Source organism: Rhinolophus hipposideros (genome assembly GCF_964194185.1).
Source record: "Rhinolophus hipposideros genome assembly, chromosome: 11".
NCBI lineage: Eukaryota > Metazoa > Chordata > Mammalia > Chiroptera > Rhinolophidae > Rhinolophus > Rhinolophus hipposideros.
This window is the reverse complement of record NC_138057.1, coordinates 42833962-42846746: the sequence shown is the minus strand read 5'-3', so window position 1 is coordinate 42846746 and position 12785 is coordinate 42833962.

Sequence of the window (12785 nt, the reverse complement as noted above, 5' to 3'; positions counted from 1 at the left end):
CTCAAACGTTTCTGCAAAAGTGTCCAGAAAGTCCAGTGGGAGACCGAGATGGGGTTCTAAAACAGGGAAGACCCCTTCCCTGCAAGAAAAAAGTTTCTCTGAAGTCTAAAATTTCATCTTTTATGTAATGTGAACTTGGCGTTCTACTCCATAATATGACCTAGTTTCTTTTAATTTAAAAATGTTTTCCCAAATCATTGAGCAAAATCGATATGCCAGGAATACACTCAATGCCTATCTATCCTGAGTCATTGCATAACACCAGCCAGTGTCAACTACCCCTTTTGAAAAGGCTTGTAGTAAATTGACTTAGTTTGGACTTTTGTTTGCTTTTTGCGGTGAGTATGTGGGCAGGATGGGGCTGGGATCTAGGGTATTGCTTTGGGTTTGGGAGTTGGATGGCAAAGTTTTAAGAAAAAGCTGAAATGAACAAGGTCACTGCCTTCCTCAGCACCTTCATTCAGCAAATTGCAAAATTTCATGGAGGTGTTAAACAAAATTCAACTGAGTAAATTTGAAGACCTAAATGGCTTTAATAAGTGATTCATGAATCTGGGCAGCATCCCATCTAGCACCTAGAAGGGTGCTAAATGCAAAATGGACGGATTTTATAGGAAGATGGGATGGGATAAAGGAACTATTAACAAAAGAAAAACAAAAAAGGATTATTTTTAGACCAGGCTATATTCTGTTGGTAAAAAGGGAATGGCAAGGGTTTTTAATCATGCTAATTGCCTCTTCTTTCTCCTATGGGGGATGGAGAGGACCTATGTAACACATGACTTTACTGGTGTTTGACCAGAAAATTCCAGACTAATTGATTAAGATTACTTTTCTGGGAGAGGCTGAAACTGCAATTAGAGCAGGTATTAAATCTAGGTTTAGTATGTAGCTTTTAGTACAAGTGATGCCATTTTGGACCTGTGGTTTTCTTTTTAGCAAGAGTATGAATCTCAGTCCATAAACTCAGACGTTCAAGAACTGTCACATCAAGTATTTTATATAACTTTGCTGTAGACCCCTAGCTGCTAATCTACTGTGGGAGTGGGAGAGTTAGGCTTCATCCTTCCCAGTCTCTAACCCCAGGGATTTACACAGTCCCATGGTGTCACGCAAGGTATTATGCGGGGTCTCAGCTCCCGCTCCCTGCATAAGGACGCAGGATATGGTGAGACCAAAAAGGAACACCCAAGGAGCCACAGACAGGGGAGTCATACCTCTATATTCTCTCTGGTGACTGGGTTAGAGACACAGGAAGCAGGAGCCACATGATCCGCAACCTGCCGTCCACTTTTCTGCCAACCAACCAAACTCACTTGCTAGCTGCAATCTGCACTTGCTAGCTTAGCCACGGCAGTTATATCAGTGGCTAAAGGCTAACTGGTAACAGCTGATGGCCATCTCCTACCCGAGCCAGCACCTTTCCACTTGAGGCCGAGAGCCTGGAAACTGTTATCTGGTACTCTGACTCCACACACGGTGAAGGATGGAGAGGAAAGCCCACATCCATTCCATCCTCTGTCCCCCAAAATTTGGCTGAGTTGTCTCTACTGTCCAAGTTGACATGGCTACTTTAGTCTATTAGCTCTCTACTTCTATCTCCCACTAGGGACACAGGAAATCTGGGTGGAATGGGCGTGGCTATCATCCCATCTGCCAATGCGTACCATGCAATTATTCCTCCTAGGTTGCAGTTTCCTAGCTGATATTACGGAGAACTAAAGCACTCAGACGCTCTGCCCAGGTACCCAGTGGCCTCTGTCTTCCTCCTAGCCCAAGTGAATCTCTTTTTCATTCTAGGGAGAATCCATGTCTTTCTATGTTTCTTCCTCATAGTCTGTCCACTAACGTGTTAAGCCAGGGCCACAAACTCCAATAATTCCGGGGCCACTCAGGGATAGAAAGGCGGTAATGGGACTCTGAATTGGAATGCACATGCTCATTTGTGATGGAGTTGCACAAGGCCACCACCTCTTTGTGCTTCCCCTTCCATAGATTAGAGTCATCACCTGGAAGTGGCTGCCCAGTCAGGCTCCAAATTTCCCAGCTCCCCTTGCATCTAAATGGGTCACATTTAGGACCCATTCCACTGGGTCCCACCAGTGGAATGAAGCAGATGATGTCACTAAAAGACCAAGGTGTTTGAAAAACAGTGTGCTTCTCCACTTCTTTTTTCCGATTCCACAGTCTGAACTCAAAAATTCCAAGACCAGGGATGGTGGAGAGCAGGAAGGATGGGCCACAGGTCTCTTCACTTGCTCTTGGCTTGTTATACATAAGTGAGAACAACTTCTTCTGTGTGGTACCACTGAAATCCGAGAAGCTATTTGTTCCAGTGGCTCATGTTGTCCCAATTAATATGCCATTCTAAATGCAACAGCTGCAGCCCAGATCAGTTGTTTGTTGCCAGGTGGGCAAACAAAGTTGCTCGAGCTGTCTTATGATGTTTTAAAGAAAACCAGGAACCCAGATGATTGTCATGTGGGTTAAAAATTTTTTTTTTTAATTTTCCAATTTTTAAACATCTACAAATTTAATTTCAGAAAACATTGTACGGATCAATATTGTGAAGGGCCAAGCCTAGCTTCACTGCAGGCCTGAGTCAGCATGCAGGTCACCAGCTCTCCGAAGAGCGGTTTTATAGTGCTCTGCCCTTCATTCAACAAGGAAGACACTCAACTACCTGCTTGAATAAGGGAACAGGAAATGGGAAAACACTGGGGAGCAATGTAATTTAATCTCAAAATATTCTGTCACCCTTGCTTATTTTGCAGTGCAGATGTATAAAGGCAGCCTAGGGAACCCCTGCATTTCAGGAGAGCCTCTCCTTTCTAAGTGAATTCTCGTTTAGTAGATAAAAAGAAGATCCTTTATGAAATGCATATTTTGTCAATTTTCACAAGTGTTATTTATTGAGCCCGTACTATTATGAAAGGTGCTGGGCTCTGCTGCCATTTCTAGTTATATAGATCGCCTGTCCTGCTTAGAGGAAAATGAGAAGAGAGGGCAATTCTAAGCAAGGAAGAAGAAACCTATTTTGAATGAGGTGGTATAATTTCTGCTGCTATTTTTGTTGTTGTATTCATTATTCCGAGAGAAAATGAGGAGTGGGGTGAGGGAGTCATCACATTTATGTAGCCTAAACAAACAACCCAAAAGCCAAAATCCTGTTACATTCTTCATTCTGACCCCCAACATAACAGTAAAATGATTCATATAGCATTCTACTACATGCTTTGCACAAGTAAAGTCTCTAAAGGAGTCATTTTAAGAGAAGTGAAATCTATGGACCAGTTGGCAAAGTTGCAGGGGAGACTGCGCACTGCTTTTATCTCTGAACATCCTTAAACAGCTTCTGATATGAAAAAGCATCAAAATGTTTTTAACCTGAAAATGTACTTATTTTACTACTGTGTATTTTTTTGTTTTGTTTTGTTTTTGTTTTGTAAGGTAAGGAACAGATCTAGCTCCATCTCTCCAGCGTAGACACACTAGTCACCACACCCATGCTGGCCCAGATCATATACATACGTGTTTTTTGCACCAGCCCCCTACCTGGACTACCTTGCTGCAGGATTCCACATGGAAGCATGAAAGTGGGCCACAGAGCACTTGTTTCATCTTTTATCCGAAGTCTACGTTTGCCTATTACAGAAACCTTCAAGTCTCAGTTTTAGAGTGACTTTTGTAGTGTTAGTAATCTGGTGGTGGTTGTATTCTTTTCTTTATAGGGACCACGGCAAATACTACGACAAAGGAAGGAGACAGACCTAAGCCAGGGATCATGGGAGTGGAGCCAGCTCAGGTCACAGAAAGTCCTTCTTTGTATCCCTTCTTTTTTCTCATACCCCAAGCTCAGTCCCAACTCCAAAGGATCTTACACACTGCCTCAGAAATAAACAGTGATTGTTTTAATGTATTTTTTGGCTTATGTGTGGTAAAGGAAGGCAGCAAAGATTAATAAAAAATAACAAGGATTCAAATTCAAAGCTGCCTGTGTGAAAGCCCTTTCTGTAATAGACATGAAACAGGAAGTAGAAGGAGGGCAGTGTGGCTGGAGGCAGTGACAGAAAACCATGGGAAAAATTGGTTCAATAGAGCATGTTTTATATGTATGGTGAACTGCTATGCCACTATTAAAACTGACACATATGAAGACTTCTTAATGGCATAGGAATATGCTTAGTATGAAATAGCAAATGAAAATAAAAGGTGCTCCCCATCACCACAATTAATCATCTCTATTCACACACAGCCAAACGTTACAATGATTATCCCCCGACTAAAAAAAAAAAAAGCCTGCCTCCTTGGAGTCACAATTTCTACTCCAACTTAGAAAACAATTCATAGTCCCAAACCTCCCAAACCAGAACACTAATAGATGCATTCAGACTCATTTATTCATTCAACAAACACAGTTGACTCTTGAACAACATGGGTTTGAATTGTGCAGGTCCAGTTCATGGATTTTTTTCAATCAACAATTTGAAAAAACTCAGAGAAAAACTGCGTAACCTAAAACAGATCATGTAAACTTATGGTGTCAACAATTACAGTACAGCACTGTAAATGTATTTTCCTTACGATTTTCTTAATAATATTTTCTGTAGCTTACTGTGTTGTAAGAATATAATATATAGTACATATAACATATAAAATATATGTTAAGCTGACTGTGTATGTTATCAGTAAGGCTTCCAGTCGGCAGTAGGCTGTTAGTAGTTAATTTTGCGGGGGAGTTAAAAGATATATGCAGATTTTCGACTGAGGGCATCGGTGCCCCTAAGACCCACGTTGTTCAAGGGTCAACTAACTGTACTGTATTCTTTTCATGTAGAATGAAAAATACAGAAGCCTTCCTGGAGCTTCTAGTGTTTGATATGTCTATATCCTTTTACATTTTTATATATTATATAATCTTTTTATATTTTACAAATGTCATCTGCTCAATGAGGCCTGCCCTGATTACCCTATTTATGTCAAAACCTGCCTCTGTATGCCTGGTGTTCTTGATTCCTCTTACCCTGCTAACGATTCTCTTTTTTTTTCTAAAGCATGAATCACCTCCTGGCCTGCTATATAATTAAGTCATTTACTGTGTATTGTCTGTGTGGTAGAAAGCAAGCTCTATGAGGTCAGGGCTTTTTTCTGCTTGGTTTGCTGGTATACCCGTAACAGTACTTCGTCATGGATAAGCTCACAATAAAAATTTCTTAAGTGAAATAATGGATTTATAGATACTGGACCGACTTGATATTTTCCTGAAACAAAGAGGTCGGTTCCCAAAGCTGAAACCTTCACCTCTTGCCATTGTTAATGAATTATCCCTAACCCCATTCAGCAAGGTTTCAAAGGAGGCTTTAATCTTTCTTCATTGTCTTATTCAGTCTCTTAGCAAGTTTGTTCTACCTCAAAGCTTTTCTGTAGTTTATCTACTTCTCTCTCCACCCATCTAGTCCAAGCTCCTATGGTCTCTTCTAGATTCCTGGACCTGGTGTCTTTGCATTCCTTAGAATCCAGTCTCCAAACAGCAGTAACAATCATCTTTAAAAAACATACATGAAGTAAGTCCGTAATTGCCCTGCTGAAAGCCCTCCAAGGGCTTCCGGCTAGATTTAGAACAATGATTGATGGGCCCACAAGTTCCTACATGACCTGGTCCTTAGTAACCTCTTGGCTCAGCCCTTGATTTGGCCAACCTCCAAACTGCCCCTTCAGTCCCAGGACCCTGCCACCTCCTTCCCTCCCCAGGATTCTCTCCCTACACCCTCCCAAAGATGGCTCTGCCCAGCCCTCGATCCACAGTTCAGACACCACCTCCTCACATCTTGCCCGACCACTTGATCAAAAGTACCTCCAGCACACCTCGTCACCGTATTTCCAGGGTTGTTTCTCTCATAACTTTCCAGTCTCTGAAACACTTGTGTACTTATTCATTGTCCACCCTAAAAATGCACATTTCCTAGGAGCGAAGACTATGCCCATCTTGTTCATGGCTGCACCCTGGCATCAGGCATGCTACACGCTTGGTATTTCTTGAGTGAATCTGCAGGACAAAAAGAAAGAAATAAAGGACAGTGCCAATAGTCTCTGTTGCTGGGAGAAAGAAATTGTGGGTATCTATTTAATTTCTACAGAATTTTCTATAGTGAACATTGAAACGTAATCATCTTTGTAAAAGTTGGTTAAGCGTGGGGTGAGGATAGATGGGCATAAGACCTCCAAGAAGCCCTGGCAATCCTGGGTTGCCACTTTGTAACTTTTCACAACCTGTGACCGCTGAGGCCCATCCTCCCACAAGGTGTTTCTGCTGAGGCTGATCTGCTGGTTGCTGCCTCTGGTACTAACATGTCACCACACAATTAGAATTCTCAGTTGGTATGTTCACTGATGAGTGAGGCTGCAAGTGGGAGATTACTGAATCATTCATGTCTATCCAATTGGCACCCGATTCTATCACAGTTCTCTGGTTTTGCACAACTACCCAAAGTTTACGCAGGCCTTGGTGAGTTTCAGGTTCTTGACGGGATGTGTTTTGTGGGGGAAAAAGAGGTTGTTAGAGGAGCAGAACCCAGAGAAGTACGCGTTTGTTTCTCACACTCACAGAGCTGAAAGGAATCCTGAAATGTCATCTAGAATCATCTACCCATACATTCTGAGAGCCAGCCTCTCTCAGCATTGTCCTGGGGCAGTGGGGAGGAAAATTACATTTTCCTATAAATCAGTACAAAGCTATTCCCAGGACTGCCCAGGGGTTGGGGTGGAGACTTGTAGAACTGGGGAATGATGAAAGAATCATCATCATTGCTGTCATGTTTATACTGATGTTATCTATCACCGAAAAACCTTCTTAGGCAATTGACTCGGTTCTCCGGCTGGCCCCACAAGTCTCAAATCTCTACATGTGAATAAACTTTCTTGGGTAACTAAAGATGATTAACGAATGCTAACCAGGTATACTGATGATATGGAACTTGGTGATCAAAAGAAACTCTTTATGCATTCTGTAAGGTTATAAGTGAAAGAAAATGTCAAAGGATACTTATGAAAAATTACGTAAAAAGCATCTATTCACAAATAACATGGGGTTATTCTCATATATCCAAATACGATATTTGCAGTGTGTCTTACATGTATTTTGGGGTATATTGAATTCAAGTCACAGATCTCAGGAATTTAGTGCAATTCCTTCACATTGTGATGAGGAAATTGGCCCAAGGAGGTAAAGTGAGGCTGCTGGACTGGGCCAGTCCTGCCATTGTTGCTCCACATGTGTTATCTCCTATGCCCTGCTGGTAACCTCTTTTCCCATTTCAGAGAAGGAAAAGCTGAAACCCAGATCAAGGATTTGACTAGAATCACCATGAATCTGGTCAATCAAACTAAGGAGATTTGGTTTGAAACAAAACCATTGCATTTCTAGTCCAGAGAATATAACCCTTCATCTTCTACACATTTCCCTGCTTTCTAAAATGACTTAAAGATGTCAGTAAAGTCTATTAAATTCTTCCAGAGGAGAGCAAGCTCAGAGAAATGCAAGCTGAACCTGAGCAATAGATGGATGAGATCTAGAGAGTGAAGGGTGTGAGCAGAAGCAGTTGCACAAGCAGAGACGTGCCTGCCTTGCCCTGCTGCCTCGGGATGCTGCCACACCCTCAATAAAATGCCCCATCCTCTCCAAATAGCAGGCAAGGGTTTCAGATAGTGTTCAGGTGACTTTTTACTGGTGACGTTCCCCAATTCTGCCAGTACTAAGGTTGATCCATGGTAACTTAAGAAAACTTGGGTAAAATTTTGATCTATGGCACCATTTTATCTTAAGCTACTTTTCACTGCTTATCATGTGTTTATCACCACATTAGCCGGTCTTCAATCTTTCTGCAATGCAAAATTATCCTGATCTTCAATCTTTCTGCAATTGTTGAGTGCCCTAGGGACATGTTAACCGTCTTTGAGACTATGCTTAAAGGAGAAGCTTTCTAACTGGTTTGCAATATAAATTTTGAGACCTGTTTGTGTAGAAGATTCAGGGGGTAGGAGATTTCTTCTGCCCTACTTTTTGAACTTGGTGTATTGATACAGTTTTTGTCCCTAGAGAAACATCTGATACTTTGCCTTTGTTTGCCTTGGCCTCCTTATGTAGGAAAAATGTTAATAGCATTTGTTGTTCCATAGTGGTTTTCTCCCTTTTTAAGTTTTCCTGAGGAAAATGTAACACGTGATTGCTTTAAAATGTTCAAACGTTACAGAAATTCAGAATGTAGACAGAGAATATCCAGCCCTTGAAGACAATTTTAGTTTAGGTAGTAAATTTAATTTAGAGTAAATTTAATTTAGAGTAAATTTTTTGAATTGGTGATACATTCACATGGTTCAAAAATCAAACATCTAAAAGATGTATAGTGAAAATGTCCTCATCCTTCATCTAGGCCCCACCCATCTCCATTTACTAAAAAACACTTCTACCAGTTGCATTTGTATGTTTCCAGAGTTTCTTTAGCAAATATAAGCAAGTATAAATATGTACTTACTCCCTCCCTTCCTTTTACACAAAAGGTAGCATACTACATGCACTGCTATGCACTTTTCTTTTTTCTTGTGATATTAAGAGATATTACAAGAGATATCATAAGAGATATTAAGCAAATTTTGATTTAGAATGTAAAGAAGCCAGAAATAAAAGGCCATGTGCACATATTTGTATGCGCACATATTTGTATGCACACATACGTGCATGCCCATGGACACACACATCCATGCACGTACTTTTTTTGTTATACGGAACTAAGCAGGATAAATTAATTAAGTCAGTAATTGTTCAGCCTATTCCTCTGCTTGGGCCTTAGGAAGAAATAAACCAATGAGAAGTTCTGATGTTCATCTCTGAGGTACCGTGTTTCCCCGAAAATAAGACTTAACTGGAAAATAAGCCCTAGCATGATTTTTCAGGAGGACATCCCCTGAGCATAAGCCATAATGTGTTTTTGGAGCAAAAATTAATATAAGACCTGGTCTTATTTTCGGGGAAACACAGTAACAGTTTTGGATGAGAAGCTCCTATTTGATTTAGTAACCAAAGGTGGGGGCAGGTGAGCCCATTTAAGAGCCAGAACTGCTCAGGTTCATGTCTTGCTTTTTCCGCAGACACAGTGAGACTCAGCTCTTAGGGCAACCAAAATTGGGGATGCCACTCTACCCTTTGATTCTTTTTATCAGGAAACAGAAATCTTAGCATACCAAGTGATAGAAGCCAGAAAGTGAGTTTCTTCTTCTTTGTTCTTTCTTAAATAGAACTCAATACAACTCTAAAACCATCTGTCTGCGAATAAGACTTTCCCCAGTCCCAAGGTCCAGAGCTGGTAAAATTCACTCCTTAGCACGTGCCAAAAAAGGATTTTGTTGAGAAGTTTAGCCAAACCTCTGAAAGCATAATTATTCCAAGAAATCCTTTGATCCATTTGTTATTTCTCCCAACACAAAAAACTAAAAGCTCCTGGTGTCAACCAATCACAATCTTCAACTTCTTTTTGGGGACACAGACATACAGGCACATACTTCAAAGGAACAATTCAAGCATGTTTTTCAGAATGAGTTAGTCCTTTCAAGAGACACCACATTATTCTTCTTCCTCACAATACAGACATTTCCTGAAAGGAACACAGAAACCCTAGTGTGTTTTGCTTTAGAACATAGTCACAGTTCTGTTAAAAGTTCCCAGGCTGTTAAAAGGATCTGACATGGTTTTGCTGAGGGAACTCAGACTTACACAGGGAATTTTTCCAAGAGTCTTCCATAATAGCAACTCAAACCACTCTTCAAACAGCAGAAGTGAACTTCAGAACTGAAGCAGCAATGTGAGCTGCTACAGCCATGGAAGGTCAACAACCTGCAGGCAATACTTTCTAAGCCAAGGCCCAAGGCATTCAACTCTCCTTCAGGGGAGATGGGGGCCAAGTAGTCAGGTGGAGAGGCATCTTTTTATTGTAGAGAAAAATGATGGGTTTCAAGTTGACCCAACATGGAAAAACCCTATATGATTATAATGTCTCTGTAAATTGTGGAGATTTATGTCAGGTTTGTGGAAAGTTCAATCCTGGTCCTGTTTAAAAAAGGAAATACTTCAAAAGCCTGGCAAAATCATGGACAATTGAGGGTCTTAGACCTGTAGCTTTATATTAACCTGAAGCTAAAGGTCTAAAAGGTTACCCCCCAGTAAGAGATCCAGGGAAAATCTACTCCTATCAGTGAGGAAAACAATAAACTTTGTCTTGTCAATTGTATTCAATCTAGGCCTTAAAGAGTTTGGACTTCACTAGAAGATGAATGATTTCTGCAAAAAGTTATTTAATCAAAAGATTCTAATATTTAATTTTTTAAAAATAAATATGCATAGAAAACTCTACCAAAACTTTTTGATGCATTAGCCAATTTAAACTTACAGTTATATTAACTAAATTGGGGAAGAGAGCAACTGTAGGAAATGCTATCAGCCTTAAGGACCATGAAACCAAGAAACACAATTCATAGCCTCACTTCTGCTGTTCTAGCCACTCATCCCAAAAACAGCCAGCAGCGCACTTACCTGTAAGCGTAGCTTGTGTGACTGATACATGGTCTAAAGAGAACACCTCTGGCCTTTACAGGTTTTCAAAGCTTGCGTTAATGTACTATCTGGTATGCAACGAAACACTCAATTCTTAGGGAAGATTTAGGTGAAGTTTGACTTTGGTGTAAAGAAATCAGAGCTAACTACATAGCAAACTGATTTGAGTGTTTGTTTTAATTGAAATGTAACATTGTATAAATTTAAGATGTATAACATGTTGATTTGATACAGACATATTGCAGTATGATTGCCATTGACACAATAGCATCTCTGTCACATCCCATAATTATTTTTTAGTGGTGAAATAATTAAGATCTCTCAAAAAGTTTGGTTAGTTGTCTGTATTCGCTATACCGTACATTAGCTCCGTAGAACTGACTGCTTGTTGCAAGTTTGTACCCTTAAACAACATCTCTCTTATCCCCCCCACCTGATTTTAGTGTTTTCAAACCCTACTCACATTTTGTCCTTTAAGATAGTGACCTGAGATTACCTAGTTTTGAGATTTTGTGTTTTTTTTTTTTTTTTTTCCATTTTCTTTTCGAGATAAAAGCCTCCTTCACATTTTTACATTTCCAGGACTTGGATGACTATCTTTCTAAGACATTAAATAAACCAACTAATCCTCACTGGTCTCTCAGGAACAAAGTTAATGACTACTTAAGCCATAGGAGATGTCCTTATCTACAAACTATTTTATTTGGTTGTTTTTTCAATTCACACTGGTTTAAAATTTACAGACTGTAGTAAGAGAACACAGGCTTTGGGCTGCGCCCTTTCAGCCCCTGTAGTAGGACTTTTACTTGCCTGTGAGCAGCCACCCACGGAGAGTGATTGCCTTGTCACAGCCTTAAGTCACAGGACATTGATTTGTCTTTTGTTTTTTAACTCTGAGCAAATTACATTTTAGAATCCTCTTGTAGATGTGTCATTTTGAAAATTCAGGCTTTCACTGTAACAAAAGGGTTTTTTTTAATGGGGAGTCTAATATAAATTACCTGAAGGGTATTGAGAATTGAAGAGCTCAAGAAAGCTGCGCTTTGGAAGTGATGCACAAATGGAGAACGACTTTCAGCCACAAAACAAAGCAAATGTGGGGAAGACTTGTCTTCTATACACAGGGCAGTTTTGTCCGGGAGACTAAGCAAATGTTTGAAGCTCTCTAGGCAGTGTTTTCAGACTGCAGGACGTGACCCATTGGTAAATTGTGAAACCTCCTTAGTGGGTTGCAAACAGAACTTTCTTTTCTAAATGAAATAGAACAGAACATAGAGTGAATCACTAGAAGTACAGTCAGAGTGGTTTGATGAAAATTTCTATTATGTGTGCCCACAAGGTAGGTGTGGACCAGGATGACACCCTTTTACTTCGCATAAAATACAATTTTTACTGTGGGTTGTGGTTAAAAAAAAGTTGAGATATGTTATGTAGGAACACCTGAGGTACAAAGCTCTGAGAAGTTACACAGTAAAGCTCATTATCATTCACAGACTCATTTTGAAAAGTAAATGGACACAGGAGATATGGGATAACAGATGATATATTTGCCTTTTCCAAGTTTTCTCTGATGAAGAGGAATTTAGAAAATTACTTGTCATCCATAAAAATATGCATATTTAAGAAAATCAAGCAACCTAGACGTAATTGGAATAAAATATGAAAAGCCCCCTTTCCTCCCTCCATTCCCTACCCTATTGCTTTCAGCAGAAGCAGATGTCAACATCCTGATACGTGTTATTACAGACTATTTTCTAGGTACACACACACGTACACTACATGTAAGCAGGTTTTTAACCATATAAATGTAAACGGGAGTGTGCGATAAGTATTACTGTGCAACTTGTTTTTCCTATCAATATGTCTTACAAATATTTTCATGTCCACACTTTAGAGCTACTATTTTGTCTGCTCCAGAGTATTGCATGGTAGGACCTCGTATGTGCTAATTCAACAGTTTCTACATTTATGTACAACTATGTTGGTTCTCATTTTTATTATTTCAAACAAAATGCCTCAATACACATTCTTATTCTTGACTCTTAGAACAATTGGATGAATATTTCTTAAGACTAGATGTCTAGAATCAGAATTGTTAAATCAGAAGCTAAATTTTAAATATTTACACTGCCAAATTCTCCATCCCTAAAGCTGTATCTACCTATACTTCCTTCAGCAACAA